Here is a 6,290-nt window from a genome sequence, read left to right on the forward strand (position 1 = left end):
TTCAGCTCACCAGAACCGGTATAGAGCTCACCAGAACCGGTATGAAACTCACCAGAACCGGTATGAAACTCACCAGAACTGGTATGAAACTCACCAGAACCGGTATAAAACTCACCAGAACTGGTATGAAATTCACCAGATCCGGTATGAAACTCACCAGAACCGGTATAGAGTTCACCAGAACCGGTATAGAGCTCACCACACTGCAAAAACACAACATCTTACCAAGTATTCTTGATCTAGCTTCTAGAGCAGATATCTTGGTGCTCTTAAAATAAGACCAAACTAACTGACAAGTAATTTTTCAGCAATATTTTCCAAATTGTTTAGAGTCAATAATTTGTTAGTATTGATGAAAAAGTAATTGTTCCGTTGGCAGATTACTTTATTTATAGAATGAGAAAATGTCTTGTCTGTAATGACAAAAATCTGCCAATGGAACAATACCTTTTCATCAATATTAATCAATTATTGACTTAAAACAGGCACCTACATCTTGCTGAAAGATACAGGCGCCACAAAGCTACTTCCAAGTTAGCTTAGTCTTATTTCATGTTTACTAAGATATTTTCAGTACAAATTAGACCAAAATTACTTGGTAATGTTTTGTGTTTTTGCAGTGCAGAACTGGTGGAATCAGCAGAATGTAGATGCTGAGCAGCTTTCTGTTCACCTGCAGCCAGGAGCTCAGGTTTTAGGCCTGTTTTCAGAACCCGTAAATAGTTTGGATGGATAAGAGAGACAACATAACTGAGGAACATCCTGCTTCTAGATATTGAAGGCAAAGTTCCAGTTTATTTGTGTAGCACATTTCAGCTGCAAGGCAGTTGAAGGTGCTTTACAGCATAAAAACACAAAGTCATAGAACACACAGCCACCAACTGAAATATTATGTTTTGTCAAGTGCCATCACTAGACATTAGGTTGTTGATTAATGTGTTATTATTATTACTATCATTGTGTTATTCATTAGGGATCAGAGCAGATTCTAGAAAAGATCGTTTTGCTTCATTCTAAAAATAAATCAAATATATTTGGGTCGAAGTGGACTTAATTTAGACCGATGGTACCAGAGCAGCTGGCCGACACTGTGAATCACAGCACCAGTTTCATTCTGGGAAGTTATTCTGTTGTTCCTTTCTGTTCCTCCAGACTTCCCAAAGCAACATGTCTGGAAGGAAGAGGAAGTTCTCAATGACCAGAGGGAACCAGAACCTCCACAGTTTACAGAAGAACCAGAAGATGGACCGACAGATTCAGATTATCTGCGGTGTGAAGACGACCAGAAGAATCCAGAAGGTTTGGGTGTTAAAGAGGATGAGGATGATGTAGATCTTCGTCAGTTTGAGGATGAACCGGGGGAACCAGAACCTCCAGAGTTTGAAGATGGTGAAATAAATTCAGAGTTTATGGATATTAAAAAGGATCCGGAAGAACCTGATCCTATGAAGATCAAAGAAGACCAAGAAAAACCAGAACCTCCACAGTTTGAAGAGAAACTAGAGAACCCAGAAGGTTTAAAGGTTACAGTGGATCCAGAACCTCCACAGATTAAAGTCGAACAGGAGGAACCAGAACCTCCACGGTCTGACAGTGAACATGAGAAACCTCAGCTGCTCACCATCCTGATCCAGAGCAGCCAGCAGATCCAGCAGCGTGAAACCGACGCCTTTATGGACCCGTCGCCTTCTCGTCAACCAGAACCAGACAAGGAACAGCTTCACCATCAGAACCCTCCAGAACTTCAGCACCGTTTCTGCTCGGGTGCAACGCTGGATGCTCAGCAGATCACAGAGGAATGTAATGGATCAGAACCTCCACCTGTCCAGCAGGAGAGGAAGAAGTTCTGCAGCAGCTGGGAGGCAGAACAGTTTATGGCAGCAGGGTCTCAGGAACATGGCTGGATTGGACCAGAACCAGAGCAGTTTCAGTGTCGGAACCCTGCAGAGGAGCAGCAAAGTTTTATCGAGCTTAAAACCTTTTATTCATGCTATTCTGAGCAGATGCAAGAGGAACCAGAACCTCCACATTTGCAGCAGCAGGAAGCAGCCAGGAGTTGGGAGGAGAAACTTCTACTGGCCTCAACTTGTCAACAACATGGCTGGTTTCAACCAGAACCAGGCGCTGGCCCGCTTCACTATCAGAACTCGTCAGACGATCACCACAGATTCATGGAGCTTTACGGTTTCTACTCTGGTGTGACACCAGGTCAGGAACGCTACGGATCAGAACCCGTTCAGCAGCAGCAAAAGAACCCAGACCGGGAGCAGCTGGTCGATCTGACCCGACCTGCAGCTGAGGACCAGAACCAGGAAGGAACCAGCTCTACGGGGTCAGAGAGTCGTTCTAACACCAACACTGCGAAGTTCAGTGAATGCTACGTGTGCAGTGCCGTAGTGAAATCTCAGAGTTTGAATCAGCATCTAAAGACGCATCCGGGTGTGAAACCGTATGTTTGCCAGCGCTGTGGAGAATGCTTCGCCCAACATGCTCGCCTGAGGGACCACAAGATGACCCACCTGGTGGACGACCTGAAAGCTCGGCAGCTAGCCGGAGTCAAAAGCAGACAGAAGAACTTCTTCTGTGAAATATGCAAACGAGGCTTTGCTGAACTTGCTTTTCTAAAAAATCACTACAAAGCTCACAGGTGGGAGCAGCCATTTTGTGAAAACTGTGGGAAACATTTCACTTCTGAACATTCACTCAAGTCTCACCTGAAAATACACCAGAGGAAACGTGCAAAGCCATTTTACTGTGGATTATGCAAGAAAAGGTTTGCTTGTCATTCAATCAAGAAATCCCACATGAAGAGGCACAAAGAACAGGAGCCCATATCGTATAAAACATGGCGGGAAATGTCCAATACCACAAAGCCAGTCAACCACCGAGAAACTCCCTCAGCTGCTGAGACTTTGTTTTGTAGAATATGCAAAAGACTTTTTCTTTATAGGACTTCTTATATTGCCCACATGAAGTCCCACAAAAGCCCGGCCAACAGTTGTCGCAAATGTGGGAAAAGTTTTAAAGATAAACAGAGGCTGGCAGCTCACAGGAAGTCCCACAAAAAGAAACCAGCCTTTATTTGTAGCAAATGTGGGAAAAGTTTTCAAAGTAAATCTGAAGTAGGTGCCCACATGAGAAGCTGTGGGAAGCTCTATGGATGTGAGAAATGTGGAAATAGGTTTTCCTCATGGAGGGGAGTCAGGTGCCACCAGAAAGGTGGACATTGTAGGGGAAAAGTTCAGGCCGTGAAGTAATTATTTTTTTTTGTTTTGCTTTTCTTCAGTACCAGTGATGTCGCAAAGATGAGACACACCTTTCTGTCAAATAGTTGGAAGGTTGTTGTTTGCTTTTTGTTTCGTTTTCAGTGCAAACGAAACGTTGGATGTTTTGTCCACTGATTTACATGCTGAGAGGCCTTGATGGTGTTAAGCCGTATTTAGAGGTCCGATTGGGTCGTTGATGCTCTGACCTCATGTTGCCTGTTGAAAGGTTCATTTCTGGTTCTAATCTGAATTTCTTAACAATAAAAAGTTGCATGTTTAACGTTCAAATCATCAGCCGATCCTCACAGGATTGGAGTTTATAATCCATTTTTTAGATCTCAGTCTGTTACTCAGTTTAAAATAAACTAGATAAAAGACCCAAGGTGTCCGTGTGTAAATCAGTCTGTGATGGAAGGTTCTGATCCGGTTCTGTTGCTTCAGGCCAGCAGATCTTCACCTTCCAGTTCATCTTTAGAAACTTCTGCTGTGACCGACGGATAGAACAAACTGCTGAAAGTCTGACAGATGGAGGTCCGACCCGGCAGCAGAAGGTTCTGCTGCAGATGGACTCAGCAGATGAAGGAAGCTGCTTCATGATGCAGCCATTTTCTCCCAGACGTTTATTGAGTGTTGTGTTGCTGTGTTTCAGTAACGATGTCTTCAGTTCAGCATCAGAGTTTAACTGCTGCTGCTGAAGAAATCCTCAGACAGGTAGGAAAACCCATCGTCTGCTACGAGGAAAACATCAGACTGCTGGAAATCTACTGGAAACCTCAGATAAAATCCAACAGAACCAGTATGTAGCTAAATACATTGAAGCTAAATATTAAACTAAGTAAAGAGATAAATAAGAATAAGATACATCGGTTTATAATCTGCACTCTGTTTTATAGACAGACTTCAGTCTCTCAAGCTGCGTTGAGACTGGTGTTTTGTGTTAATGTGTTGTCATGTTAAGCGGTGACAAGCTTCCGGTAACGTTGTTTAATTTTTAAGTTATCTTTATTGAACATTTAAACAAGCAAACAAAGGAATATAGAGTCTTTACCACAAATAAACAGACTGAACCCCATTCAACACCACATAACGGTCAGGGCATAAAAATGAACTTCTCTAATTCAGAATCAAAACTATAATGGGTTTTATTACTGCGGCGTCATCATTGAATACAGGGTGAAGGTTGAAACTCCAACATGAAGAATCACTTCCTGACATCAACTAGCCAAGAAGAAACGTTGAGCTTCTTGTTTTACAAACCTGAAGAGAGAAGCTGAAATGTGTTTAAACAGAGAAGAAAAAGTAGCTGCAGCGAATAAAACAGCAGTGAACTGAACTGTTGACTTTCTACTGAGGACGATTTAAAGCTCACCCCTCCACCAGCAGGACTTCACCTGCAGAGTCTCAGACTCGTTCTTCATGGAGATTCATCAGATCAACAACCAGCCTGATTAACAGGACAGATGATCAGAGGAGCAGAGTTTTTACCTCCATCATTAAGCTCAGGATTGAAGTAAGAGTAGAGTTTTAATAAGACGATGATCTCCGAGCCGGGATAGTAGAGGTACATCGCTGTAAGACGGGTTGATCTCTTTCCATTTAGCTTCATGTTGGGTCTGCGCTGCTCTGTAACTGTCCTCTCGGTGTGGTAAAGCCCATCCGCCCCTTTCCTTTGACAGTTGTAGTGTCTGAAATTTTACTCTCGGTTTTTATTTAGCCCTGATAAAATTTGAGATTATTCTATCCCAACCGTGGAATTGTTGACCCACGTATGGAGGCCTTAGTCCTCATGGTGGTTGTCGCAGGTTCGATTCCTGGCCTGGCGACATTTTCCGCCTGTCTTTCCCCTCTCTCATTACCCCCGTTCCTGTCGAACTACTTTCAAATAAAAGCCACTAGAGCCAAAAAAAAAAAAAAAAGTGAGGATAGAAAACACTGGGGTGGAAATGTTGCTACAGTATTTCACGATTAACTAAACTGGTTTTCTTGGGAAAATTTCACTCTTCAGTATTTGGGAATCAAGGTAAAAGGCCATGCACTATATACAAAACCCCACATATGTGGCAAAGTTTTTCAATGATGTTAGTGAGTTATGTTCATTTATTATTATTGTTTAATAATTGTGGGAGATTTCAACACCAACGTTAACATCCCTTCAGACGGGGGCAAAAAACTGTGATGCACTCTGGTCTTGGTCATCAGCAAAGGTGTGAATGTTTCTAAAGTCTCTGTAGTTGATGTTGCCTTGTCACATCAGATCTATCGTTTGGGTTGACGCTGTAACCCAGTAAATGAACTGCTAGATAATTTACATTCTAACATGTCAGACATCATTGCTCCAGTTAAAGTGAAGATTGTGTCTCGTATGAAGAATCTTTGTGGTAAACTGCAGTAAGATGTGAAAGAAACCTTTTCTGAAGGGCTGAACATAAATGGCCTACAAAGAGACTTAACGTTTATTAGAGAGGCTGCAAAGATACAACTCTCCACTAAAACAAGTAAGGGAAACCTGAAATGAATTTGCCAACTTCTCTTCAGAGAAAATTAAAGTAATTTGAGGGTAACACTTTGTTTGAAGGGGGGTGAATAAGACTAACATGACATTGACATAAAAACCTGTCATGAACATCAATAAATCTTCATGAATATTTATGACTGTTGTCATAAAGCATCATTTGGTAAATTATGACACATTTAATACAAAGTTGACATTATTCAAAATGTCTTTGTTATGACAACTTGACATTAACCAGGAAATCATTACTGATGTAAATTTGTTATAAAAGTATTACTGATTATACTTTAAAAATTAGGTAACTTTGTTATTAAAGGTAAAGTTTAAACAGTAATGATTTCCTGGTTAATGTCAAGTTGTCATAACAAAGACATTTTGAATAATGTCAACTTTGTGTTAAGTGTCATAATTTACCAAATGTTAAATAACAGTAATGTTAGCGGCACCGAGCCTGGAGGGGTAATGTTAGCGGCACCGAGCCTGGAGGGGTAATGTTAGCGGCACCGAGCCTG

The 6,290-nt window shown here is 41.7% G+C and overlaps 1 protein-coding gene across 4 annotated transcripts in view; it reads left to right on the forward strand.

The window, feature by feature from the left end:
• LOC103132286 (zinc finger protein 239-like) overlaps window positions 1-6,290 on the forward strand; it is a 20,311-nt gene that overhangs the window by 4,214 nt on the left and 9,807 nt on the right. The window contains exon 2 of one of the 4 annotated variants that reach the window (XR_001660909.1): window positions 1,153-1,216. The exons of 2 other annotated variants lie outside the window; for them this stretch is intronic. The gene's annotated coding sequence lies outside the window, so the exon portion shown is untranslated. Of the gene's footprint in view, window positions 1-1,152; window positions 1,217-3,707; window positions 3,809-6,290 lie in introns of those variants that run through there. One more of the 4 variants, XR_001660910.1, reaches the window with a different exon arrangement.

The sequence above is a fragment of the Poecilia formosa genome, unplaced genomic scaffold (genome assembly GCF_000485575.1).
Source record: "Poecilia formosa unplaced genomic scaffold, Poecilia_formosa-5.1.2 Scaffold984, whole genome shotgun sequence".
In the NCBI taxonomy this organism is placed as follows: domain Eukaryota; kingdom Metazoa; phylum Chordata; class Actinopteri; order Cyprinodontiformes; family Poeciliidae; genus Poecilia; species Poecilia formosa.